We start from the raw sequence: 27570 nt of genomic DNA, 5'->3' as shown, positions 1-27570 counted from the left end.
ATCATGGTAAGCATCTTGAACGGCACAAACATTACCTACAGCAGCATTAACCAAAAAGTGTTCCATGTGTTCCAGAGTATACCAGTAATATAGGATGTTAACAATTATTTCTTAAAAGGGGTTTATGGTCAAACAATGAAAGAAAATTTTCCTTTACCATAAGACTTCTTCCTTAAAATATTAAAAATGAGCATTTTAAATCTGCAAGAGGGAGATATAATACAGCATTTCCAAAATTTGTTTGATAATAGGGCCTGCTTGTCAATTATCTCACATTGCTGATCTTCTACAGGACACATTGAAAATGCTGTTGGAGAGATATAATTTAGAAAATACTTCTGGAATAGCTAGTTCATCCCTGTATATGTACATGTATGTGAACTTCAAAAAATCTGTCAACTTCAAAGTTGACACAAATAGGAATCAGCTGTAATTTAATCCAATTCATATGTCTTAGCCGTTTCACTCATTCATTCAGTCATTCAGCAACTACGTTCTGAGAGCCCACTATATTCAAGTCCTATTCTGTGTTCTAGAGACACGGTAGAATGAATCAAATCCCTGATCTTGTGGAGCTTACACTCAAATTGGAGAGTCAAACTTTAAGTCAGTGATAAGGCTCATAACAAGGCTTGACAATTTGTCTGAAATATATACTTTAATCTCATTTTGAAGCTGGTACAAATTTACTATAGGAAAATATGTTCAATACAGAGGAATAGAAACAAGGAACAGGCATCTATAATTCTACCATCCAAAGATGGCCGTTTTATACATATTAATTTATTTTTTCATTCACTTGTGTATGTGTATTCTTGTGTAGAACATAACTTCATATTTTATACTCCTTTTTAAAAATTATAAATAGATTAACAAGAGTATAGGCTCTACAGTCAAATTACTGGGGTTTAAATTCTAACACTGTCACATTCTAACAATGTAAGCTCAAACAGTTTATGTAACATTTTTATGTCTGTGTTATACACTGTAAAATGGGAATAACAACAGTATTCATCATATTTTGTTGATATGAGAATTAGAAAATTATACACATAAAAGTTTGGAACAGTGTTTTATACACAATATGTGTTCAATATATGCTAACTACTAATTAAATATTAAAACATTCATTTTATCACAATATTAAAGCTTTTTGTGAATGTTTTAAGTGTCCATTCAGTGTTACTTTATATTGTTAATATTAGCAGACAGTTAGATTGTTTCTATGTGCTAATTGTTTCTAACCAGCACATAAATTACAGGAAAACCTATTATCACTATCATCATTGTTACTATTCAATTGAGCATCTGATTTTTTTACTACAACATGAAATGATTAATCTGTGAACATTTTCACAAGTCCTGTATCTTTTTTTTTTTAGGAAGATGAGTAGTTCTATCATCTGTTATCACAAATGGACAAATATCAGATAAATAAATTGATGTTTATGATATAATCAACTTAGTTTCATATGCTGGATGTTTCAGACATCAGTGTTTAGAAATTGTGTTGATTTTTTTAGAAGTATTTTCAGGAAATGTATGAAGGTTCTATATGCCAATGAAAATTTCAAAAAGTATATAAAATGTAATTTTATCTTTTACTGTCTTTTTATATCCTACAGTAAAAGTTCATTAAAACCTATCCAAATTTCAGAAAGCAGTAAATTTGATATTGGTATTCTAAGCCACACATGTTCTTCTTTTTCTTAAAACTTCTCAAAATACAGCTGAAATTTGCTAAATGAATTCTGACATATCCTCCTTTATATATATATTATAAATTGACAGAAAGATTTGTCTGGAGAATAAATTCTAACAGTGGAAGGAAAAAAAACATGCACTTGAGAAATGCAGTGAGCTTGTGTTGGAGGCGGTCATCAAGAGGACTCAACTGCTGGTTGACCCATGAGCTAGACCTGGGTAGTCAAGGCTCCTTACCCCATCCAGTTCTTGGAATGTGTTCTGCTCACCCTCTCCGTACTAGATTCTGCCCCATGTGTTGCTGAGACCAGCTATGTGACTGAACCCAGTTAAGACCTCTACATAAACATTTTTTAAGATTCTGGGGGGTTGGGGGGGCAGGTGCAAAGATCTACTCATCTCACATAAGTTCCTTTGCTTATTAAACCTGCCACCTACCAGTCTGGAGGGATTTGCCTCTTTCTTCCATCTCTCCTTGCCCTCCAGTGTGTGGGAGCTGGTTTCTAATTTCACCCAGGAAGCTCCTGAGGTTGCAAACCAACAGCTTGACACCAGATCTGAATGAGAACTGTAACAAATGTTTTATTTTTGATTGGAAAAGAAAATAGGCTGCATAATATAACCTTATCATTGTTCCCATAAAGGGTAAGTTATTCCCTGAATATATATGGATGTTAATTCATAGAAGATATCTCTAAACACAGAAATAAAAACTTAATAATGTGATATAGATGAGAAGAAGAGTCTTTTTAAAATCTACTGCTAATATCTTTATTAATTGTATTTTAAAAGTTAAAAGATGTTTAGTTCAAAAGGGCACACTTTGGGGCTTCCCTGGTGGGGCAGTGGTTGAGAGTCCGCCTGCTGATGCAGGGGACACGGGTTCGTGCCCTGGTCCAGGAAGATCCCACATGCCACGGAGTGGCTGGGCCCGTGAGCCATGGCCCTGGTCCTGAGCATCGGGAGCGTGTGCTCCGTAACGGGAGAGGCCACAACAGTGAGAGGCCCGCGGACGGCAAAAAAAAAAAAAAAAAAAAAAAAAAAGGCACACTTTGAACATACACTTAATTCCCTTACCATCCCAAATCTCATCTGGCAGTGATCCCCAGAATGAGGGCTTTATACCACTGCATCTAAAAGTCAAAACTAACATCAAAACAACAAACAACCTGATTGAAAAAATGGGCAGAAGACCCGAATAGACATCTTTCCAAAGAGGAAATGCAGATGGCTAACAGGCACATGAAAAGATGCTCAACATGGCTAATCATTAGGGAAATGCAAACCACAATGAGCTATCACCTCACACCTGTCAGGATGGCTATCATCAAAAAACACAAATAACAAATGCAGAGCATAGGGAACTCTTGTGCACTGTTGGTGGGAATTTCAGTTGGTGCATCCACTGTGGAATACAGTATGGAGGCTTCTCAATAAACTAAAGATAGAACTACCATATGACCCAGCAATTCCAATCCTGGGTATATATCTGAAAGGAACAAAAATACTAATTTGAAAATACATCTGCATCCCAATGTTCATAGCAGCAATTTACAATTGTAAACTTACAAATTTACAATTGCCAAAATATGGAAGCAACGTAAGTATCCTTCAACACATGAATGGATAAAGAAGATGTGGTGTATATATATATACAATGGGATACTATTCAGTCATAAAAAGAAAGAAATTTTGTCATTTACAACAATGTGGATGGGTTTGGAGGGTATTATGCTAAGTGAAATAAGTCAGACAGAGAAACACAAATAGCACATGGTATCACGTATATGTGGAATCTAAAAAATGCAACAAAAAAGAAAGAGACTCACAGATATAGAAAACAAATTAGTTACCAGAGGGGAGAGGAAAGGGGGGAGGGGCAATATAGTAGTAGAGGATTAAGAGGTACAAACTATTAAGTAAAGAATACAAAGATACATTGTACAACACAGGGAAATTAGCCATTATTTTATAGTAACTGTAAATGGAGTATATCCTTCAAAAATTGTAAATCAGTATATTGTACACCTGTAACTTATATAATATTGTACATCAACTATACTTCAATAAAAATAAATAAATAAAAGTCAAAGCTACCTTGACACACACTTTCCATTGACCCAGAGTCCACAATCAGGTCTTCCATTCAAAAAAGAGACTAATTGTGGAAACTGACAAACTGCAAAGAAAACACCAATGACCCACACTCATCAATCTAGTCCTTATATAAAAATATAAACAAATAATCAAGAATTATCAAATATTTTGAGTAAAGATCTAACAACATGAAAGAAAAGGGACTAAGATACATTTAAAAGAAACAGATAATGCAAATAAAAAAAAGAATTTAAAAATGCAAAGCTGTATTTTCAGCAAGGCAATCTCCAAAAAGAAATAATTATATAACTAAGTTAGAGATATTGGATATTTTAAATTTGACTGGAAAAAATACAATAAAAAGTGAAGAGTAAATTAGTAATGTGTAAGTTAAAGCAAAAACAAAGTGTTGGACAAATGCAGGATAATAATTACATGTTTTATTTGACTTTTTTCTCACAATAATTTATGAAATGGATAATAAGAAACTTAGGCACAGATAGTTTTTTTTAAACCTGCCTAAAGTCACCCAGTTAACTATATGTTAAAATGAGAATTTGAAACTTAATAATGTTGCTACTCCAAAGATTACCTTCTTAACTACTTCACTATTCTGCCTTTTCTGAAAGAAACAAAAAAATAGGTTCAGAGAAATCGAAAATCTATTTTATTAGAAGCTCTAGAAAGAAGGAATGAAATACTCAAACATAACAGAATAAAATTTGTCATTGTTAAAGAGAAATCCCCAAATATCTCATGTAATGAGCCTTTCAAGAACCAATCAGGACTTTTTTTTTTTTTCTTAAAAAGACATCTAAATCTTCCTGATGAATTTCAAAACTCCAAGAAAATGAGAGAATTTTAAATCACAAAGAGACGTGAAAAAAGTTTACAGTATTTTAAGTAAAAATAGTTGAAAACACCAGGGACTGTTAGCACTTGAACAAATTTAGCAAGGTTTACTAATCTAGAGATGACTGGGAGGTTGAGAAGCTGAGCAGAACTTCTGAAAATCTCATAGGGCTGGGAGACCAAAATCACAGGCTGACATCCACCAGGGAGGTGGGGACCATGGCAGATGTCTATTTGTCTGTTTTCTTTTTTGAGGTAGTAGGGATCCTGAAGGGCTAAACTTTAAGGATATTGGTGAACTAGAAAGAGTTCAGCTCTTACAAGGACTGAAGCTTATCTTCCATTGACTCAATCCCTCATTGAATTAAAGTTCATCTATTTACCTCCAACCTAACTACCTGACAAAAGCAAAAGTAAATTATCTGCAATGAATAACATCATCCTGAGCCTCAAAATTAACTCTGATTTTTTAATCTACAATATCTATTATTCAATAAAAGAATCAGTTAAGAAAAAAGGACAAGGATTACTCAAAATGCAAGAGAAAGATAATAATAAAAACAGATTCACAGGAGAGCTGGAGATTAGATTTGTTAGACATATAATTAAACTTACAGTTTATTCAGGAATGCAAATAAGGTGTAGAATTAAGACAACTAAAAACTACATTTAAAAAATCAAGTGGAAGTGGAGATGTACTTAAAAACTCAGTAGATGTGTTTAAGACACAGCTAAATAGTGAACTATTGATCCTGAAAATAGTAATATTAAATGGTTTAAATAAAATAGTAATATTTAAAGGGATAAGGGCAAGGACTTTTCCAAAACTGACCAAAGAAATCGAGCCATGGATCCAAGAAATACCAGCCTACTGTTCCTCACTAGCAAGATAATATCTGAATGTATGTCATGTGAGACCACTGAGAGCATAACTATGCCCCCCACCCCCAGCACTAATGGAGCAGCTCTAGATGTAGCCTTAGTTGGATGGATCTATGCTGCTTGCTGACCTCTCACCTGAACAAGGACACCTCAGTAATTTCAGAGATAGATACATAATGCATTCTGTGATGCTGGGAAGTAGTAACCTCTACACTAAGCATAAGGAAAAAACGTCCCCCCAAAAATAAAAAATTTAAAATACCTTATTTTTCACATTCAACCTCTCCAGGCCATCATGGCCCAATTCAAGAACTTCCTTGAACTTAATGCTACATAATAGGAACAGAGTTTCCCTGACACCTCTAGGATTCATGCTAACCATTTAGACCTTATCTTATAGTTGCCTACAAGTGAATGAGAATGAGGCTGAATTAGCCAACCCATTTGCCCCAGAGCTCTCTTTGGATTTACATATCTCCTTGCTATGTTAATGGGAGTTAAAGGCTTGTACATATTTTCAGAAAATCTCAACTTTGATCATGTACTCTATTTTCTATTAATATTTTTTAGTTTAAATTCTATTATTTAAAAATTTCTATTCCTTTTTTATATTCCTTACATAGTTTTTTCTATTTGATTCTTTTCCTTTTTTTTTCTCTGTTACATTGCTTTTGCTGTATCACTTGCAAATAGTCTATAGGCAGAGGCTTTTTCTATACTTTTAAACCTCGTATTTTCAGTGAGAATTTACCACATTTGCATTTATAGTTTGTACTATCACAAAAACCTGATTTTGTTTACTGTTGCTATGATTATTTTCATTTGGTTGTTTACTTTTCTGTTGAGATAATTTTTCAAGATCACCAAGCATTTTTGTTTATCTTAACATATTTTTGGCAGAGGAAACCCTATCCTGACCTTAATCTTTTTTTTTCTTTTTTGTGGTACGCGGGCCTCTCACTGTTGTGGCCTCTCCTGTTGCGGAGCACAGGCTCCGGACGTGCAGGCTCAGCGGCCATGGCTCACAGGCCTAGCTGCTCCGTGGCATGTAGGATCTTCCCGGACCAGGGCACGAACCCGTGTCCCCTGCATCGGCAGGCAGACTCTCAAACACTGCGCCACCAGGGAAGCCCCCTGACCTTAATTTGAACATGTATGTTGTGGGTAGGATTTCACTGGTTCTCCTTCTAATTTATTTGGAGCCTATTTAGAAATTTTCTTCAGAGCTACAGTCGTAAGGTTTAATTTTGTAGGTTTAGATAGTATTTTTGCTGCTGAGCTTAGGGGTTTAAACAGTCGTGATTACGGATTTGGTGTGAAACTTATTTGTATTTCTCGTATTTTGTTGAGGGAACTGGCCAGTGCACTGGCCAGCGCATTCCTTATGTGTATGCCTTCAGGTTCTGCTTTGTTTCCCAATCAAGCATGAGCTATTGAGACTTCATTTCAGATAAAAATGATCAATCCAAGGAAATTAGAGAAATTTTTTCTCTTCCCTACCAGCCAGAGGAGGGAAAATAAATAAGCAAAACTTACAGGTTTTGACCAATATTGTTATAAATCAACAGAAAAGGAGGAGAATATCATATCAGATTACCTATTACCACCATAGTTTTTATATCTATCCCTGTTCCTTTTTATTTTTATATTTTGTTTTAAATGATCATTATCTAGATCATCTCATACGTTCCTACTAGTCAGGTGAAAACAAAACAGCAACTTCTACTAGTTTTTTCCCCCAATATTTGGTGAGTGATGATTTACCTACAGTGTCAATAAAGAGCTTTTAATCTAGAGTGATAGTCTACACATTTTCACTCCTGTCAGTTAACTCCAAATTCTCTCATTAAGCTCTCTTTCAGTCCCTGTAGTTACAACCTGCCTCTTTCGATGTTATTAACTGACTTGGTCTTTAATCTCACCTGAGGTAACTTGTTCTCCTTCAGTTCATGTTGTCTCTATAGCATGTACCATGGTTAAGTGCTTTACCATAGAAACATGCCTATAGTTTTTCATCTACCCTTGGTTTTCTTCCCTAATTTGAGGGGCTGGAGGTGGACTGCACAGAACTTTAATAATGTGATCAGAATCCCTATGGTTAAGTCCAGGCACATTTATAAGAGGAATGAGGAGCTGACTTAGCTACATGAAGTGTCATCAAGAGGATGCTGGTGATGATAAATAGTAAAGGAAGTGGTGGTACTATTGAGAGGATAGCTGAGATAGTAATATAGAGGCAGAGGCAACAGTGGTGGTGATTTTCGTGATGGTTGTGGTGAGAGCCATGTTGACATTATGATCAATAGTAAGCGACTTTAACTGCAATGATAAGGGCAATTATAGCGGTAGCTTGAAATGTGTTGGTGATGGCAGAGGTGGTGGTTGTGGGGTGATAATGATGGATCTGAACTCCTGAAAAATCTTTCCCTCCACCTATCAATTTACACTTGTCCTTCCTGAATCCTTTTCCCTAGTTCTGCCATCACAAGTTATTAGGAGTAAGGAGACTCACCAACCTCTCTCTTTAAAAAATAAACATTTTGGAGAAAAGGGAACCCTCCTGCACTGTTGGTGGAGATGTAAATTGATACAGCCACTATGGAGAACAGTATTGAGGTTCCTTAAAAAACTAAAAATAGAATTACCATATGATCCAGCAATCCCACTACTGGGTATATACCCACAGAAAACCCTAGTTCAAAAAGACACATAAACCCCAATGCTCATTGCAGCACTATTTACAATAGCCAGGTCATGGAAGCAACCTAAATGCCCATCGACAGATGAATGGATAAAGAAGATGTGGTACATATATACAATGGAATATTACTCTGCCAGAAAAAGGAATGAAATTGAGTCATTTGTTGAGACATGGATGGATCTAGAGACTGTCATACAGAGTGAAGTAAGTTAGAAAGAGAAAAACAAATATCGTATATTAACGCATGTATGTGGAACCTAGAAACATGGTACAGATGGAAAGGTTTGCAGGGCAGAAGTTGAGACACAGATGTAGAAAACAAACGTATGGACACCAAGAGGGGAAAGCCGCGGGGGGCTGGGGATGGTGGTGTGCTGAACTGGGTGATTGGGATTGACATGTATACACTGATCTGTATAAAATTGATGACAAATAAGAACCTGCTGTATAAAAAAAAATAAATTAAATAAAATTTAAATAAATAAATAAACAAACATTTACTACCTAACCTCATTGTTATAGCAAAAGAAGGAAAGATGCACTCCTAGATTTTCATGTGGAACCTGTAAAGTATTTGTCTATAAAAACAATGATATATGTAAAATAAACATATAATAAATCCATTTTCTCAGCTATAGTGTAAGAATTCTAATAATACCTCTCATCTGATTGTGAGGGTTACATGAGAAAATATCTGTCAAACACACAGTAACACTGCCATATAACATTTGAGAACATTTTTTTCCTTTTTTCTCTTTTTCCTTTAACTTTGTGAGCCAATCTGGTATGCAAACTGTTATTTCAGTTTGAAACTCTTACTTCTATAGAAAAATCAGTTCCAGGTCTTAAGGTTTACAAATTAACTTTCAAAACACAACATGATTATAGAAAGGAAACTGGCAGGATGTGGCTTGAACAACAACTGGGTAGGAGATTTGTCCAGATGTCAGGGGAGTGATTCCAGGACAACTTCCCTCCCAACCCTTATTTTACAGTTTATTTTATAATTGCTCAAAAAGCAGCAGGAGAAAGGTCTGTTTTATTTTGTTTCGACCATGGTAGGGAGCACAATGCTTACTTACTACAACAGTCAAGAAGACATGGGTAAGAATGCTCAGGTTAGAAGCCATATCATCACAAAAACAGAGAGCATTTTCCTGTAATGGGTAGTTAGGATCATACATTTTGTAGAGAGTACTGAGGGAGAGACATCTTCAAAACAATCCACAATAATAAAAAAAAAAATGTACTGAAGGAGAACTTGCAACAGTTGCAAATCCAAAAACTAAGGTATTTCTTCAAATAGAAAAAGGCAAGTGTGGTCTCCGCTTCCAATTAGTTCTCCACACTGAAGCTAGAGAAATCTTCTCAAAAGAAACATCTGATCATTTCATCTTTCTGCTTTTGAATTCTTTTGATGGACACCCAATGTTCTTAGAATGAAGGCAATATCCTTTAAGGTCCAGAATCATTTTTCCCCAACTCATCATCATCATCCCACCCGCACATCACACCATGTTTCCCCTTGCTGACTCCACTTCATCCACCTCAGCTTTTTTCCTTCCTCCTCAGATCATTTTTCCCACTGCCTGGAATATTCTTCTCTTCTCAGGATCTTCTTTCACACCAGAGTGGACCAGATCATTTCCTCAGGGAGGCCTTCCCTTAACTTCCTTACCTTGGCCAAAGCACGCTCTTTCAAGCTCTTGTGACTATTTTCCACATTTCACAATGGCAATTTTACATTTGTTTAAAACATGATTTGAATGCTGCCTTATCTTCCAAATTAAATTTTAAATTCTAAGAGGTCAGAGACTGTGACCATTTTTTGCTTCCAGTACTTTCCCCAGTGCTAATACCTACTAGACAGATAAACTCTATCTGTTGAAACTGACCCTTCCCTATCAAATCAGGTGAGATGAAACACAAGTCACATCAAAAGTCATTAAAAACCAGAGGAAAGAGGAAATCAAACCCCTTAGTCATAAGGGCTAAAGTGTCTCACTATTATTGATCCTCATCTTTATTGAGGAAAGAATAAAATGCACAAGTTCATTATATAAACTTTAGAGTTGAAAACTGAATATAATTAGATTAATAAAAAATGTATGTCTATATATTTATATTTAAATTCTCTTTCTGGGATAAAGTTTCCATTAACTTTAAAATTTGGCGAGGGGATTGCTAGATCCAATCTATCCAAGTATTTCCACAAAAATACCTGGAATTGGGAGATCCTGAATCCTTAACTAAATATTACTGTTGAGTTTCTTTCCCCAAAAGAGAAAAATGAGGTAAATAATACCGCTAGAAAAATGTTGCTGTCTCAAGTAATAGTTCTTAACAGATGGGCCGTATCTGTGTTTGACTGACTATATAGCTATTCTTTATGCAATACTATGACAGAATTAGTGTTGTATATCCCCACTCACAGTGGGTTTTTTTTCTTTTTAAGAGAAATTATGGTTCCTGTTCTCATGACCTGCTTTCCCTCTTCATCTCACCCAACGCTATGACCAATATTCTAAAAAACAGACACAGACCACACAGAATGACTTCACAGACTACTTGCCAGGAAGAATCAAGATCCATATACGTATCGAGTCCAGGCAGAGAATGTATGAATGAGAGACACTATATAACTCCTCTTCTAATATACATGCAGCATTCACTCACTCTAGAAGCTAGAGGTTAAGTATATAAAGTGGTAGAAATCATCAGTCCAATGAATTTGTGTTTCTAATTGTCACTATTCATGTGACTCCACACGGGTGTTCATATTTTATTCCTCTCCACTATGCTCAGGCTGCTTAGAACTTATCTTCTGCTCTGGTTCTGAGAGATCTACCCTAACGCTCTGCATTGGAAGTGGGTTATGTTGCAAGGAAGGTTCAGAATACATAGTAGCACTGTCATATAATAACACACCAGAATCAGATACAATATCAGTTCCACTAAGAAGGGTTTGCCTGGAGGAATCAATGGTAATGGGAATCTAACTGCTAACTCTAGAACGATCCTATATATATTATTATCTAATAGTTAAAATGATGAAGCTCTAAACTTACAGGAGAAGAGTGTGGAAACTGGTCCTTATCAGCTCCATCCCCAACCAGAGACACATGCACAGCTCCCTGTGAAAATCGCCTCTACCTAGGCTCCTATGCTTCAGGGGATCTGCCCATTCTCTGACTCCACTATCTTACCAGCTTGTGCTGTTAGTGTGTCTCCAGATTTCATTACCTCATCTTGGGATATACATAACAGTGTCTGTGACATACAGAAAGATACATCAGTTGCACTATTCACTGGGCTTTCAATCTGAGTTCAGCTTCCGATACTGTCTTCTGAATTACCCTAGGCTCCCTTCCAACTTATTCCTGACACCCCCAGGGGTAACATCTAAAAAAGATGTTTACCTTGTAATTTACCAAGACAAGAAATCATCTAAAAGCTATAATAAATTGTGCTAGTAAAAGTGAAAAAGGAGAGTGGTTAGGTCACAGTCTTGTGTTTGTGGTTTTGTTCTTTTTTTTATTTGAACTCAAAATAAATGTTTGCTCTTAGAAAGTAATTTCTGGCCATTCCGATTTTTGTGCAAGTGTTTTAACAAAAGCTCTGAAAAAGCCTTAAGAGGTAGGGATGAATATTGAGACTATACAGCATGACCCATAAGTGATTCCTGCCTTTTGCAGTCAAAAGCTGATGGTAAAAGTCACATAAACAGTTTATACTTAACTGATCTTTATACGAGAAGAAACAGATGTCCATGATAGAGGTGAACCATGATAGAGTTAGGAGACGTTACACCAGTTTTTCTTCTTTTAGGTGTTTGACTTCTAAATTCCCACTTACAATATATTGGAGACAAAGCCAGCAAGGATTTGGATGGTATCTGGCAAACTGTAAAGTTTTTATCTTGGAGTAGTTTTCTTTATTCAAATACTATATAAAACTCATGACAGCTAATTATAGATATTTGGGTAAAAATGTCCCCTCAGTGTGGCACCTCACCTGCTTTAATATATCAAAAGAAAGTCTAATTCTTTGTAAAGAAAAAAAAATGTATTCTTGTGTACCCTTCTCAGAAGCACAGGAGCCAAGGCATCATAATGGCTGCATATATGAAGCACCAGCAGCCCAGACAGCAAGTCCCAAAGTAGCTTGGAAGAGCCTTCAGCAAAGTTACATGTGAGCTTCTGTGTCCTAGACAACCACTCCTCCTCCTTCCCAAGCCCAGGCCTCCCCCTCCACCAGCGGCAGCCTCCTTAGAGTATCCAGCCCCTCTTTAATTTTCCAGGGTAGGAACATTTAAAAACTAGAGGAATTGAAGGAATATTTGTTTAAGAACACAGACTAATTCATGGAATCACAAAAGAGCTGAAATATCAGGCCATAGGAAACAGGAACCAAAGCAAATACAGTGGCAGAAATTCAGACTGTCTCTTTAGATTGCTGCCTTGGGATGGCTTAGCTGGGGCTACAGGCCACCCTGTCATCCTTGGGGAGTGAGAGAACCGTGTGTGATAGACTAAAAAACCACACTGGAGGGCTTCCCTGGTGGCACAGTAGTAGAGAGTCCGCCTGCCGATGCAGGGGACACTGGTTTGTGCCCTGGTCCGGGAAGATTCCACGTGCCGCAGAGCGGCTGGGCCCGTGAGCCATGGCCGCTGAGCCTGCGCGTCCGGAGCCTGTGCTCCGCAACAGGAGAGGCCACAACAGTGAGAGGCCCGCGTACCGCAAAAAAAAACAAAAAAACAAAAAAAACGAACACACTGGAGTAGGAGAGAAAGTGGATCTCCCAGTGGAAGAGATGCTGGCGTGGCAAACACTGTCTAGTACACTGCTCTGTGATGTAAGTAAATATTTTAAAAGATAAAAACTGGCCAACATTTACCCCATACATGCTCAGTTTGATACCTGTAACTCCATCCTGTAAAAGCAAACTTCTTCCTCAAAAGTTGATTTCCAAGAATCTTAAGGTAATTGTAAATATTACCCTACTATCTGTAGCACTCTGTTGTTTAAAAATGTTAATTCTAGTATCTTGAGGACACTATAGGAAAACTTATAAGAATAGTAAATAGTAAATCCCTTAATAGGTAGTCAAATAAAATGATATTTAATGAGATGAAATGCATCCATTTTATCATCAGGGACATTAAATTTGAGGGGAAAACCACAACTTAGCCATGACCTTAAAGTTCTATTTCTCTAATCTTCTTATATTGTGTTACCTTTACTCTTTAATTTGTATTCATTTTTATAAAGTGAATCATCGACCTTGATAAATACGAAATGGGATATATTTGTGAACTAATCTTTTTTTCATTGTTGTTAGTCATTCTCGTAATCTAAAAATTATGTAAATAAAATTATTTTTAGCAAATTATAAATACCCGTGCTTCTCTGGTTATTGAATTGCCAAGAGTTGAGCTTGAAGGAAGTGGTATACTACTTTACCCTACTTTTTGCACTGAGTCTCAGCTTTCAGTATCCCAATTCAGAAACAATTTTTTAAAAGAAAGCTGACAGATTCTTTTTCTCTTAAGAAGAAAAATAAAATCTATTAATTGTAGCTAGAAAAAAGAGTAAACCTGGTTTAATTTCAGTTACACCTAAAAAAAATGTAAGTGTTTCTTCTTAGGTGGCTTAGGCCATGGTACCTGACAGAAGGCCTGAAAACCAGCTCAGGAAAACTAGAAGGAGTCATGGAAGAAAGAGATAATGTGGTTCACATTTGATTGAATGAAAGACAGATCTCCCGAGAAATTCCACTTTAATGGTCCTAGACACCATTACTTTCACACATCTTTACAAAACTATGGGATTTTCTCCACCAGAAATATGGCTTAAGTATGATTAGGCGAGGCAATCTTATCAGCAATACCTTCAGCTATCACACTCAAAACATACCTTGCCTGTGTCCTATGACAGTTTAAAACATAAGAATTTTTCTTGTTTTATAAAGACTTTTGTTTTCTTTGCTTTTATGCACACCTGCCGGCAGTCTTTTTCTGACATATTTAAGAAACACATAGTCATAATTTAGCAGATATCTGGAAGTATATTTTTATTCTTTTAATTCTGTCAAACATCAAAAAATACAAATGAAATATACACTAAACATTTTTAAAGCAGCTCCTTCGTAAGACATAAAAACTTTTCATTAATAATCATAACTTCTGCCCTATAACTTGCATGTGTTAATTAAAATTTTTTAAAAAGGTGTACCTTCATGATAATGCCTTTTTCTAGTATGTCTAGTATATTAAGCAACTTTTTTGCTTAGTACTACTAAACAGTTCCAAATAGTTTGCTATTAATATTGTTCTTGTCCTTGATCAAACTTTTTACTTCCTTTCTATGAAACGGATACATTCCAACAAAATATATATTTTTTTAACGCCAGAGTTTTGGGGATAACTCTGGTTTAAAGAAATGAGCAAAGACAGAAAGATAAAAGACATTTTGTGGCAATGGCTTATATTTACATACCATTACAGTATATTCCAAGGAAATGTCAAAAATGCTATTGTTCTAGACAGCAGGAAGTAACCAAGCTCCTATCAACAGCAAACTTAAAGTTGGATATCTATTGTCTCTGGGCCAAACTCTCATCTTTAGCAATCCCTGTTAACTGACTTAACAAGGTTAATTTAGTCACCCATTTATTCACTCATTCATTCAGCAAAGAAATATTTATTGAAGGCATATTATGTGTCAACACCAAAATTCCCCTAAGATTACCATCTTATACCATCTTTGATTACTGTCAAAGTATGACAGTCTGCGTGATAAATAAAATAAATAAAAAATAAATGAGATACCAAAGTGGAGCAGATAACAGACAAGTTAACTCTGCAGACAACAAAGCATTTAAAAGCAGACCATTATCCGCACCTACAATGGCTTGGGTGAAACCATAGGCAATCACACTGAAAAAGGAAGTAAAGACCACATCAAGAAGTTCTTTGCAACACAAAGGAATAAAAACTGCTTGAGATATGAGGACTTATTAAAGCAATCAAGGTGGCTGATGGTATATCATAGCTGCATTTCAGAAAGGAAAAACGCTCTGGGGTATGATGGACAGATTGGAGCAGGAGAAAAATTTAAGGCTGGGAGAATCATTAAAGTTGACAAGACAATAATGCTGAAGGTATAAATTAAGGCAGTGTACCAAAAGCCTTAGATATGATCACCGACCCCCATTCATACAAAATTTAGGCACTGACTTACTGTTGTCCACTCCATCACTTGCTTTTCAGGAAACTCGGCATCAGGAAAATGACTCATACAACACTGAGACCTTGGACTTTTGAACTATTCATCTCCATAATTTTGCATCTTTGCAACTACGCAAGTCCAAGGTCTGCATTTACCTGTATAACTGGGCTGCCTCTGATTTCTTATTTTCTCACTCTCTGAACACCATTGCTGGGCTCCTTGATTTCCTTCTCTAGTAGTATTTCTACAGTCAGCGCTATGATCCCCTGAAAACCATGAATCCATTGATTTTATATAGAGAGTTCTGTTCCTATAAACCTCTTTAAAACATCCTTCATTCATTCTTCCATATACAAATTCCAAACTTGCATGAGATCAATTTTCTTACACTTCCAAGTCTGGTTCTGAGCACTTCAATGTTTCTGAATAAAACACGCCTATACACTGATTATTTACCACTTAAATACACCTGCCTATTTAGCAAATATTTACTGAGTGTCTACTATATGCTGGATACTGCTCTAGGCTTGGGGGATTCAGAAATGAACCAGACAAAAGCCATGTCCTGCTGGCTTTTTCATTCTAGTGAATGAAATCCATTAACAAAAAAGGCAGAGAAAAAAGTCAACATTTATGTAAAACAACTTCAATTGGCAATAAATATTTAAAATTCAGATCAAGGTAAACGGATAGAGATTAGGATGGAAAGGCAATTGTATGGGGTGGTCAGGGGAAGTCTTTCTGAAGAGACGAAATCAGGGCTAACAATTGAATGATGTAAAGAGCAAAGAGCAAACCCCGTGTAGATCTAAGAAAAAAGTCAGCCTGGAAATGGCTCCTGCTTCACTCAGAGTTGAAATCCACAGCCTACAAGGCCTTACAATGGCCTTCATGGTCCTAAAGCAAGGAAGGTGCCTGTCACCTCTCTGACCTGATCTTCTTTTACTCTCCTATTGGCTCTCTCTGTTCTAGCCACACAGGCCTGCTGGGCTGGCATAGGGCAGGCACGTTGCCATGGTGGAGGCTGTATACTGGCTTTGAAGTGGCTCTTCCCTCTACCTAGAACACTCTTCCCCAGACATCTGCATGGCTAACGTCCTCAGTGAGGCCTACTTAGAACCATGCCTAGCACATATTAAGTGTAGACTATTGCTTTTTAAAAAAAAAATAATTTTGATTTTGGTTTCCATCCAACTACTTTAGTGGGGAAGTTTAACCTTTGCCTTTTAAGGAGTCCCTAGCCCTACTCCTATGGCAACGGAGGCATGCATAGGGGACTTCCTTTGCCCACATACTTTCTAATTAAAAACTAAAATAAACAGACACTATACTAGCAAATAAAACACACCTGCGGTGTGCTTTTAGTCTGCAGATCAAAAGTTTGAGGTTTCTGATTCAAGGGCTTAGTGCTTGGAAAACCATGAGCATATCACATTGCTCTTTTAAGGCAGTGAACATAGTATCTACGTACTGTTGGAAGGGGAGTGATGGAAAAGGAGCAAATACAGGAAGAAAACAGTGAAAAAAAAAGAAATGGTTTAATATCTCAATATTTTTGTAGATTTTACAAACTGTTTCAAGTACCAAAGGATTTCTCTAAAAGTTCTTTGAAATGTTTGTGTATCAGTAAAAGACTGGCAAAAAGGACTTTGCATTTCATGAGGAAAATTTCAACTACCTGTTTCCTATTATTTTCCATTAACAGTAGTACAGTTAGAGCACTGCTTCTCCAACTATAATGTACAGTGAATCACCTGAGGATCTTGTTAAAAAGCAGAATTTAAGTAGTTACGGTGTGGTGCCTGTGGTTTCACATTTCGAACACACTCTCAGTACATGCTGATGCTTCTGGTGCTAGGATGATTAATTCGAGTTTGGTTTAGATTATGTCTTTCTTACAAGAGTCCGTACAATTGTTCTCTGTAAGGTGTCTTGATGTGTGCAGGTTAAAACCTATTTCAAAGAGTAATTAAACAATTAAGAAGTTGAATTGTTTGCACTTGCTTTACTCAGGGAATCAGTAGCAGCATAACACATCTACAATCTTAGTTAATGGTCCTTGGCACTGCACACCAGATTATTCATTTCCAAATTCTTAAGGACACTTAGAACTGGAATTTTTGCTGTATACTTTAAAGAAAAACTTTTATTGTATATATTTAAGAGAAAATGTTTAAATCTTGTATGATATAAAAATTGATTAGTGAGAAAATATTTCCTCTCACATATACAGGGACACACACACACTTTTTAATGGAACAAACAAGGTAAATTGTCTTTAAATACCTTGAAAACATCTGGAATATTTTAATTTTATACATTCAAATGTTAGTGAAATATGATATGAAAATTGAAATGAAACAGAAATAGATCTTTTTAAATGAGGTTTTTTTAAAAAAACCATTGGTTTCAACATATTGACAAAGTTATCAAAGAAATATTGAAATAAAATTTACCTCAAACAAAGAAATTTCATGAAAATATGTGATTACATTATATAACCTCATAAGTGCAGAAACTTCAGAACACACATACCTGGTTTTAAAGAAAAGTGTTCTTATCAGTTTTTTATCCTAAGTTTTATTTAACCAATTCCATGAAAGAGACCATTTTGACCCTCTTACTTTCTCCCTCTTATATGACCTCTGGAGGTACAGAATTACTCCCACAAGGATTGACCTCCAAGTATACTTGGGGAAAAAAAACCCACCTCCACTCTACAAGGAAAATATTTTCTAATAAAATTAAATGTAACTTGAACAAATCTTTACCATCAAGACGCTGCTTATCATTAGTAAGCTGCTAGAATAAAGTAGAAAATACGATTTTTTCCAATGTCCCAAACCATAGTACTCTCTTTTCAGAAATTCCCCTGGGAATTTCAAGTCACTTATCTTAAATATCACATAAAGAATCTAGAGAAAGTCCAAGTAAAAAGGGAGTGTAAGATGAAGGTATAAAATCCTCAGAGCCCATAGATTCACAGCAATAACAATACAATTAACATATTCCTGCTTCTTGTTTATTTAATCACAGCCATAGTAAAATTATAAATAGGAGGCACCCCCCTGGCATTTGAAAGAGACAAACATAGGAAAGTACTTCCCACTTTACAGAGCAAAGATTTACTGGACCTATCACCTTAGTGTGGAATATAGGATAACATTTTTTTAATTAAAAATAAGATTTATATAAATTCCTCTGTGAAAACTCTATAATAAGAAAAATTTTTATTTTGTAAAGATTATGATCAGAGATAGAAACCATGCCTTACACCAACACATCTTTTATTGCCATGGCCAAAGGTAGAGTGCATTCACTAAATATTTGCTCACTGAAACATACTGTCCACCGAGGGTGACAAGTATTACACGTTTTTATTTACATAAAACAAGATAAAATAATTGTAGCAGTTTGTATTATCTTAATGCACCTCTTCGTAGGCAGAAGGAATAAACATCTTCATACCAGCTAAGAGGTGGCCCAGGTTATAAATTTGAGAGAAGTTGATTTCTTTGCTCTTTACTTGAATCTTATTAAATAATGGAAATAATACTAATTGGCCATTTTTAAAGCTATACATGTCCAACAGAGATTTCTTTTGGCCATGAGGAAAGTGCTCAGCATTCCCCAAGCTCAATGAAATTTTAGGTATCAGTGGCATTTGACATTTTGTTATTTGCCAGGAATGACCAAGATACCCCAACCCCTTGGTCACCTGATTTATTTCTTATCAACATTCTAGCCTCAAGAACCATATTTCCAAGAAGGTTTTCTGTATTGTTCGTTTATCCTTCAGCTTACATCTTCTTCTTGCAGCTACACTGGCATTTCATATGGATCTCATTGCACCTGTACCATTGTTTATAATAGGTTGCTTACACATCCGTCTCCCCTATTAACCACCAAGCTTCACCAGGGCAGTGAGCAGGGCCCAGCCCAGATTTCTATCTTTCATACCTAGTATACTACCTGACTACAATATAGACTCTACCAAGATGGCTGATTGATTGGGTAAGGGCCTGGATGAATGAAGAATATTTCTCTTCAATGTATGGACTTATTGAACACCTAAAATATGGCAACATCCAAGTTTCAAACATGACCTGTTTTATATCATATATTCCCTACTACATTTCCAAGAGGAAGGAACAATTATTAGTTCCATGAAAATAATGTGGAAACTGAGGCTCAAAAAGGTTAATACATACAAAGTCATAAAACTAGCAACTGATGAGGCTAAAATATGAATTCAGGCCTCTTGAATTACATACTTTATGATAATAAAGGATGAAAACTTGAAATAGACATTAGCAGAGGAGAAAGACTGGGACATTTCAGACGAATCTGAGCCTGTGAGATACCAAAAAGCTACTATCCACAAGAATGCTCCATTCTTACCCTTATATTTTAACCATGAACTGACCTGAAAACATTGCTCCCATATAGATTATGGCATTCCTAACCTTGGCCACACTGTATACTTGGCCATTACTTCATATGCCAAAAACAAGGTTTAAGTGTTTTCTCTGGGTCTTAAAAATTCACAAGCCACCAATTTACGTTCACTTCTAAATCCATAACACACAATGAGCCAGGGCAGTCCAGATAAGAGAGTAGAGGGGCCAAGGGAAAACAACAATGGGGGAAACGTACAATAACTATATAACTGTGCATGTTTCATGCTTTCTTGTTAAACTTTTATGTTAGAAATTTATTTGTAACCTGGTGTACCACAAGTAGCAGTTGATAAACACACTCCATTTAATAAAAAGATTAAATAAAAATTACTATTAAAACAAGTATCATATATAAACCATGTTACTCTTCCTACTATTTCATTATATACCGTGCTGACATGGAATACTGAACAAAAGGAGAGAACATATTATGAACTTGCTATTTTTGTTCATTGGCTTTTATGGGTCATAGCCTATTAGAAGTTTTGAATAACTAAACAATAATCTTATTTATACACACTGGGTTTTCAGTCAATGAAAAATGGTAGAACAGAATTCAGCTTAACATAAATTGAAGTAAGACTAGAGTGTATGAATCGAGTCCAGAAGTCATTTATCTATAGCTTCAATTCCACACTATTAACAAAAGGAGTTACCGACCATCCAGAGTAAAGGACACAATAGCTAATCAGTAGCACTTTAAGTTCTTTTCCAGAAGTGTTGATGGGTTTTACTAAGCCTTTCAAACTCATTCATGTGGTGCTTTATTAAAAATACAAGCAAGAATGCTGATGCCATGTGTTTTTCCCAGGTACTACTGCCATTGAATCTTCCTTTCTTTCTCACTCTGACCTACTGGATTTATCTTATACTAAAATTTACAGAATGAAAAAAAAATTATAAATGAAGTAAAAAAAAAATGGTTCCCCTTCTCCTTAGCCATGATAAATAAAATCGATCAAGCTTCTTATGGTCAACAACATGCATTAAGTATCTATATGTATCATGGACACTGAGACAACCCAGAAGAGGCAAAAGGTATGGTGTCTGACTTTGAGAAACCTACGACCACGCTGAAGCTGAGTGAATGGCCATGAACTCCATGAGTGGACAAGTCCAGCAGAAAGAGTTCAGTGGCCAGAATGTGTACACTGTCTAGGTGTGCCTCCTTGAAGCCACTCATTGACCCTATTGTACTTGTGCCTCTGCTTTGTGTTTGCAAAAGTGCTGTTAGCAATGCTTACGCTTCAGTCGAAAGACCGAAGGTCAAGCATGGAGGTCTCAGGCTGGAGCTTTTCTGTGAACTTGGTCATGATCTTAGTCTTATTAGTCAAATGTTCTACGCAACTGGAAAGGAATGCTTAGAATCATTCAGATAATCAGAGAAACGTTTTCCTTCCAAAGACAAGTATGGGAAAAAAGAGTAGCCATCAAATTCCTTATACTTTCTGGAAGTTCCACAATTCCAGATAGAATTTTATACAGAAAATAAAAAAACACAATAACCTGACATTTAAAATTCAATATTTAGTAACGTTTAATGGCAGTGGGCATTGGTAGACACTCCCATTTAGGCTTTATTACTTTAATCAAACAATTTTAGTACATTTACTATTCTACAGTAGTACTTTATTATGAATTACTGAAAGTAAACTACCCTTGTCAAAATAAATAAAACAAGTACATCTCAGGATTCCACATTCCTAATTTTATAATGCTGCCTTTTAATTTTCATTGCTACTCATTTGCATAATTTAGTTATCTCTTGGGAATTCTCAAGTCATTAGTGTGAATTAGTATAGTATTAAGTATGAAATGACAGATACTTCAAGGAATTTTAAAAGAAATGCACTTTTAGGCACAGATTAATGGGAAGTAATGTATCTCCTTCTAGATTTACAGCTCCCACAACGAAAACAGATGGGCCACAAATATGCTTTTCCTAAGTGGTCATTTTTAGTGGCAAAACTGCTAACACAGCAATATTCTAAGCCCATTTCTCCAATACAGACCCACAGAGAAACTCAGCATGCTGTAGCAGAAAAAATCCTAAAAAGATGTCAGATAGGATTCTTGTCCTGCCCTTGAATGACTCCATGCATCTTATAGTTCCTTCACCTGTGCTGGAAGGGTGCCTTTCACACTGTGCATACTTCTGAGTCAAGAATATCTGGTGATGTTTAGGGGGCTGATAAAGTACTTTGTAGCTTACATAGCTCTTTCCTCTGTACATTATTTCATTTTCACATCTCCACAGGACAGAATCTAACATGTAGGGAAACTGCTATACCTACAAGAAGTTAAGTAAATTATCCAGTACCACTTTGCTACAAAGTGCCAAAATCAGTACCAGAACCTATATATTCTAAGTCCTCGTGGGTTTATTGTTAGATAAAGAAGCTCTCTTAGCCCATGACCCCACAGAGGTTTCATATACCAGAAAGACTGAGGTCAGAGCAAACAAGGCACCTGAAGGGTTTGCTAATGCACACTCTATTCTAAATTAATACATTCCCCCCACACCCAATCAAATAATCTACTTGCCCAGTCTTTGAGGATATGGTTTTCTTTTAGGAGTAACAAATTTTAGAATCACCTTGAGCTAGTGTTTTTTAAGCTGTTGCTAACTCTTGGAAAGATTGTTGATAAGATCTCTTCAGAGAGACCATTATCCCCATTGTAACTATAAAAATACTAAGTCCTTAACTCATTTATTACTTTAGCTTAAATTACAGCATTTGGAATTATGTAACAATTAAGAAAAATACCAAAGCTGTACATATGTGTCACCAAGCACACGATAAACTATTACTGTAAGTCTAGTATAAGAGAGGAAACACAAAATGGAATTTTAAATAAACCTAGTTATAAATATTAAATACAAAAATGATGATTAACATATTCTTGTTACTATTCCTATCCCAGAAAAAAATACCTACACTATTCCTTCCATTGGGATTCTTTATTCTCAACCTATCCTCCAACCCACTTTTTTGCCTGAAGAACTCCTGCTCATACTGCTTGGGTCCCAGCTTTCAGCCTTTAAGTATGGCTTCCCTAGACAATTTAAACACATACTGTCAACTCTTCTTTTATGATACATGATATAATCGTATTTCTTTTTCAACACTTCCAGTTTGTATTACAGTTATTACTTTACACATTTGTCTCACCCTTGATTTTTGGATTCCCTGATGTCAAAGACCATATTTAATTTTTTTCTTTGGTGGGTAGGGTATATCAAGCACCTTGAAACAGAGACTCAATAGAGGTCTGGAATTAGTGCATAAATGAGGGGAGAAGACATAAAGTATTTGAAATCTAGCGACTAAAATTCAGTACGTCCACATCATAAAATTAAGTGTAGTATTACCTTATAGTCCATATATAACTTGCTGCAGTAGCAGGTGTAAAACAGACTTCAATAGAGGTCAAGAGGCAAAAGCATTTGTATCTTTCCACAGCACTAGAAAGAGAATAGAGACAAGTTAAAGATGATCAGAGTCCACCAAAAGGTATTACTTTTGCATTTCAGAATATCTCATATCTCTTCTGGACATAAGTCAACTGAGTTCACTAATTTGCACTAATGAACAGAAATCCTTAGGTAAATCATTGACTTCCTTTTGAAAGGAAGCTAAATTAATACTTGGATGGGTCAAAGTTAGACGCAGAAACTTCAAAAGTGACTGAGTGAATTTAACTTATCTTCCCATGATAATTGATAGCAAAAGCATTCATTTAGTTGGAAATCTTCATGAAATACATACATACTGAAATCCTATTCCACAGTTTTCCATAAATCACTTATGTTTAAAGACAAATGAAGTTACTGATGTACTTAGCAATTAGTTTTTACTTAGTTTTAACTGTCACACAATTTCAATCTTTGACAAGAAAAACTGGATAACTTTGAGGGTTTACTTCTAAAATTAACAAACTATGCCAGATTTATGTGATAGTTAAAATGTTCACTGTAAATGCACAAACTTTTTTTTTAACATCTTTATTGGAGTATAATTACTTTAAAATGTTGTGTTAGTTTCGGCTGTATAAAAAACTGAATTAGCTGTACGTACACATACATCCCCATATCCCCTCCCTCTTACGTCTCCCTCCTACCCTCCCTATCCCACACCTCTAGGTGGTCACAAAGCACCCAGCTGATCTCCCTGTGCTATGCGACTGCTTCCGCTAGCTATCTACTTTACATTTGGTAGTGTATATATGTCCATGTCACTCTCTAACTTCGTCCCAGCTTAACCTTCCCCAACCCCCATGTCCTCAAGTCCATTAGCTACATGTGTGTCTTTATTCCTGTCCTGCCCCTAGTTTCCTCGGAACCTGTTTTTTTTTTTTTTCTTTTTTTTAGATTCCATATATATGTATTACCATATGGTATTTGTTTTTCTCTTTCTGACTTACTTCACTCTGTATGACAGTCTCTAGGACTCTAGGTCCATCCACCTCACTACAAATAACTCAATTTCGTTTCCTTTTATGGCTGAGTAACATTCCATTGTACATATGTGCCACAGCTTCTTTATCCATTCATCTATCAATGGACACTTATGTTTCTTCCATGTCCTGGCTATTGTAAATAGAGCTGCAATGAACATTTTGGTCCATGACTCTTTCCGAATTATGGTTTTCTCCAGGTATATGTCCAGTAGTGGGATTGCTGAGTGGTATGGTAATTCTATTTTTAGTTTTCTAAGGAAGCTTCATACTGTTCTCCATAGTGGCTGTATCAATTTACATTCCCACCAACAGTGAAAGACGGTTCCTTTTTCTCCACACCCTCTCCAGAATTTATTTCTTGTAGATTTTTTGATGACGGCCATTCTGACTGGTGTGAGGTGATATCTCATTGTAGTTTTGATTTGCATTTCTCTAATGATTAGTGATGTTGAGCACTTTCATGTGTTTGTTGGCAATCTGCATATCTCCTTTGGAGAAATATCTATTTAGGTCTTCTGCCCATTTTTGGATTGGGATTTTTGTTTTATTGATATTGAGCTGCTTGAGCTGTTTGTAAATTCTGCAAGTTGCTTCATTGGTAAATATATTTTCCCATTCTGAGGGTTGTCTTTTGGTCTTGTTTATGGTTTCCTTTGTTGTGCAAAAGCTTTTAAGTTTCATTAGGTCCCATCTGTTCATTTTTGTTCTTATTTCCATTTCTCGAAGAGGTAGGTCAAAAAGGATCTTGCTGTGATTTATTTCATAGAATGTTCTGCCTATGTTTTCCTCTGAGAGCTTTATAGTGTCTGGCCTTACATTTAGGTCTTTAGTCATTTTTGAGTATATTTTTGTGTATGGTGTTAGGGAGTGTTCTAATTTCATTCTTTTACATGTAGCTGTCCAGTTTTCCCTGCACCACTTATTGAAGAGGCTATCTTTCCTCCATTGTATATTCTTGCCTTCTTTATCAAAAATAAGGTGACCGTATTTGCGTGGGTTTATCTCTGGGCTTTCTATCCTGTTCCATTGATCTGTATTTCTGTTTTTGTGCCAGTACCAGACTGTCTTGATGACTGTAGCTTTGTAGTATGGTCTAGAAGTCAGGGAGCCTGATTCCTCCAGCTCCATTTCTCTTTCTCAAGATTGCTTTGGCTATTTGGGGTCTTTTGTGTTTCCATACAATTGTGTAATATTTTGTTCTAGTTCTGTGAAAAATGCCTTTGGTAGTTTGATAGGGATTGCATTGAATCTGTAGATTGCTTTGGGTAGTATAGTCATTTTCAAAATGTTGATTCTTCCAATCCAAGAACATAGTATATCTCTCCATATGTTTGTATCATCTTTAATTTCTTTCATCAGTGTCTTATAGTTTTCTACATACAGGTCGTTGTCTCCCTAGGTAGGCTTATTCCTAGGTATTTTATTCTTTTTGTTGCTATGGTAAATGGGAGTGTTGACTTAATTTCTCTTTCAGATTTTTCATCATTAGTGTATAGGAATGCAAGGCATCTCTGTGCATTAATTTTGTATCCTGCTAATTTACCAAATTCATTGATCAGCTCTTGTAGTTTTCTAGTAGCATCTTTAGGATTCTCTATGTGTAGTATCATGTCATCTGTAAACAGTGACAGCTTTACTTCTTTTTTTCCGATTTAGATTCCTTTTATTTCTTTTTCTTCTCTGACTGCTGTGGCTAAAGCTTCCAAAACTATGTTGAATAAGAGTGGTGAGAGTGGACAACCTGGTCTTGTTCCTGATCTTAGAGGAAATGGTTTCAGTTTTTCACCATTGAGAATGATGTGGGCTGTGTGTTTGTCATATATGGCCTTTATTATGTTGAGAAAAGTTCCCTATATGCCTACTTTATGAAGGGTATTTATCATAAATGGGTATTAAATTTTGTTGAAAGCTTTTTCTGCATCTGTTGAGATACCATATGGGTTTTCTCCTTCAATTTGTTAATATGGTTTATCATATTGATTGACTTGCATATATTTAAGAATCTTTGCATTTCTGGGATAAACCCCACTTGATCGTGGCATATATCCTTTTAATGTGCTGTTGGATTCTGTTTGCTAGTGTTTTGTTGAGGATTTTTGCATCTATGTTCATCAGTGATATTGGCCTGTAGTTTTCTTTCTTTGTGACATCTTTGTCTGGTTTTGGTGTCAGGGTGATGGTGTCTTTGTAGAATGAGTTTGGGTGTGTTCTTCCCTCTGCTATAATTTGGAAAAATTTGAGAAGGATAGGTGTTAGCTCTTCTCTAAATGTTTGATAGAGTTCGCCTGTGAAGCCACCTGGTCCTGAGCTTTTGTTTGTTGGAGGATTTTTAATCACAGTCTCAATTTCAGTACTTGTGATTGGTCTGTTTATATTTTCTATTTCTTCCTGGTTCGGTCTCCGAATGTTGTGCTTTTCTAAGAATTTGTCCATTTCTTCCAGGTTGTCCATTTTATTGGCATATAGTTGCTGGCAGTAATCTCTCATGATCCTTTGTATTTCTGCAGTGTCAGTTGTTACTTCTCCTTTTTCATTTGTAATTCTATTGGTTTGAGTCTTCTCCCTTTTTTTCTTGATGAGTCTGGTTAATGGTTTATCAATTTTGTTTGTTATCTCAATGAACCAGCTTTTACTTTTAATGATCTCTGCGGCTCTTTCCTTCATTTTTTTTTCACATATTTCTGATCTGATCTTTATGATTTCTTTCCTTCTCTAACTTTGGGGTTCGTTTATTCTTCTTTCTCTAATTGCTTTAGGTATAAGGTTAGGTTGATTATTTGAGATGTTTCTTGTTTCTTAAGGTAGGATTGTATTGCTATAAACTTCCCTTTAGAACTGCTTTTGCTGCATCCCATAGGTTTTGCATCATCGTATTTTCATTGTCATTTGTTTCTAGGTATATTTTGATTTCTTCTTTGATTTCTTCAGTAATCTCTTGGTTATTTAGTAACGTATTGTTTAGCCTCCATGTATTTTTATTTTTTACAGATATTTTCCTGTTATTGATATCTACTCTCATAGCACTGTTGTCAGAAAAGATACCTGGTATGACTTCAATTTTCTTAAATTTACCAAGGCTTGATTTGTGACACAAGATATGATATATCCTGGAGAATGTTCCATGAGTACTTGTATTCTGTTGGTTTTGGATGGAAAGTCCTATAAATATCAATTAAGTTCATC

The sequence above is a fragment of the Phocoena phocoena genome, chromosome 3, assembly GCF_963924675.1.
Source record: "Phocoena phocoena chromosome 3, mPhoPho1.1, whole genome shotgun sequence".
NCBI classification, from domain to species: Eukaryota; Metazoa; Chordata; class Mammalia; order Artiodactyla; family Phocoenidae; genus Phocoena; species Phocoena phocoena.
The sequence above is the reverse complement of the archived record's forward strand: the minus strand, read 5'-3'. Positions refer to the sequence as shown.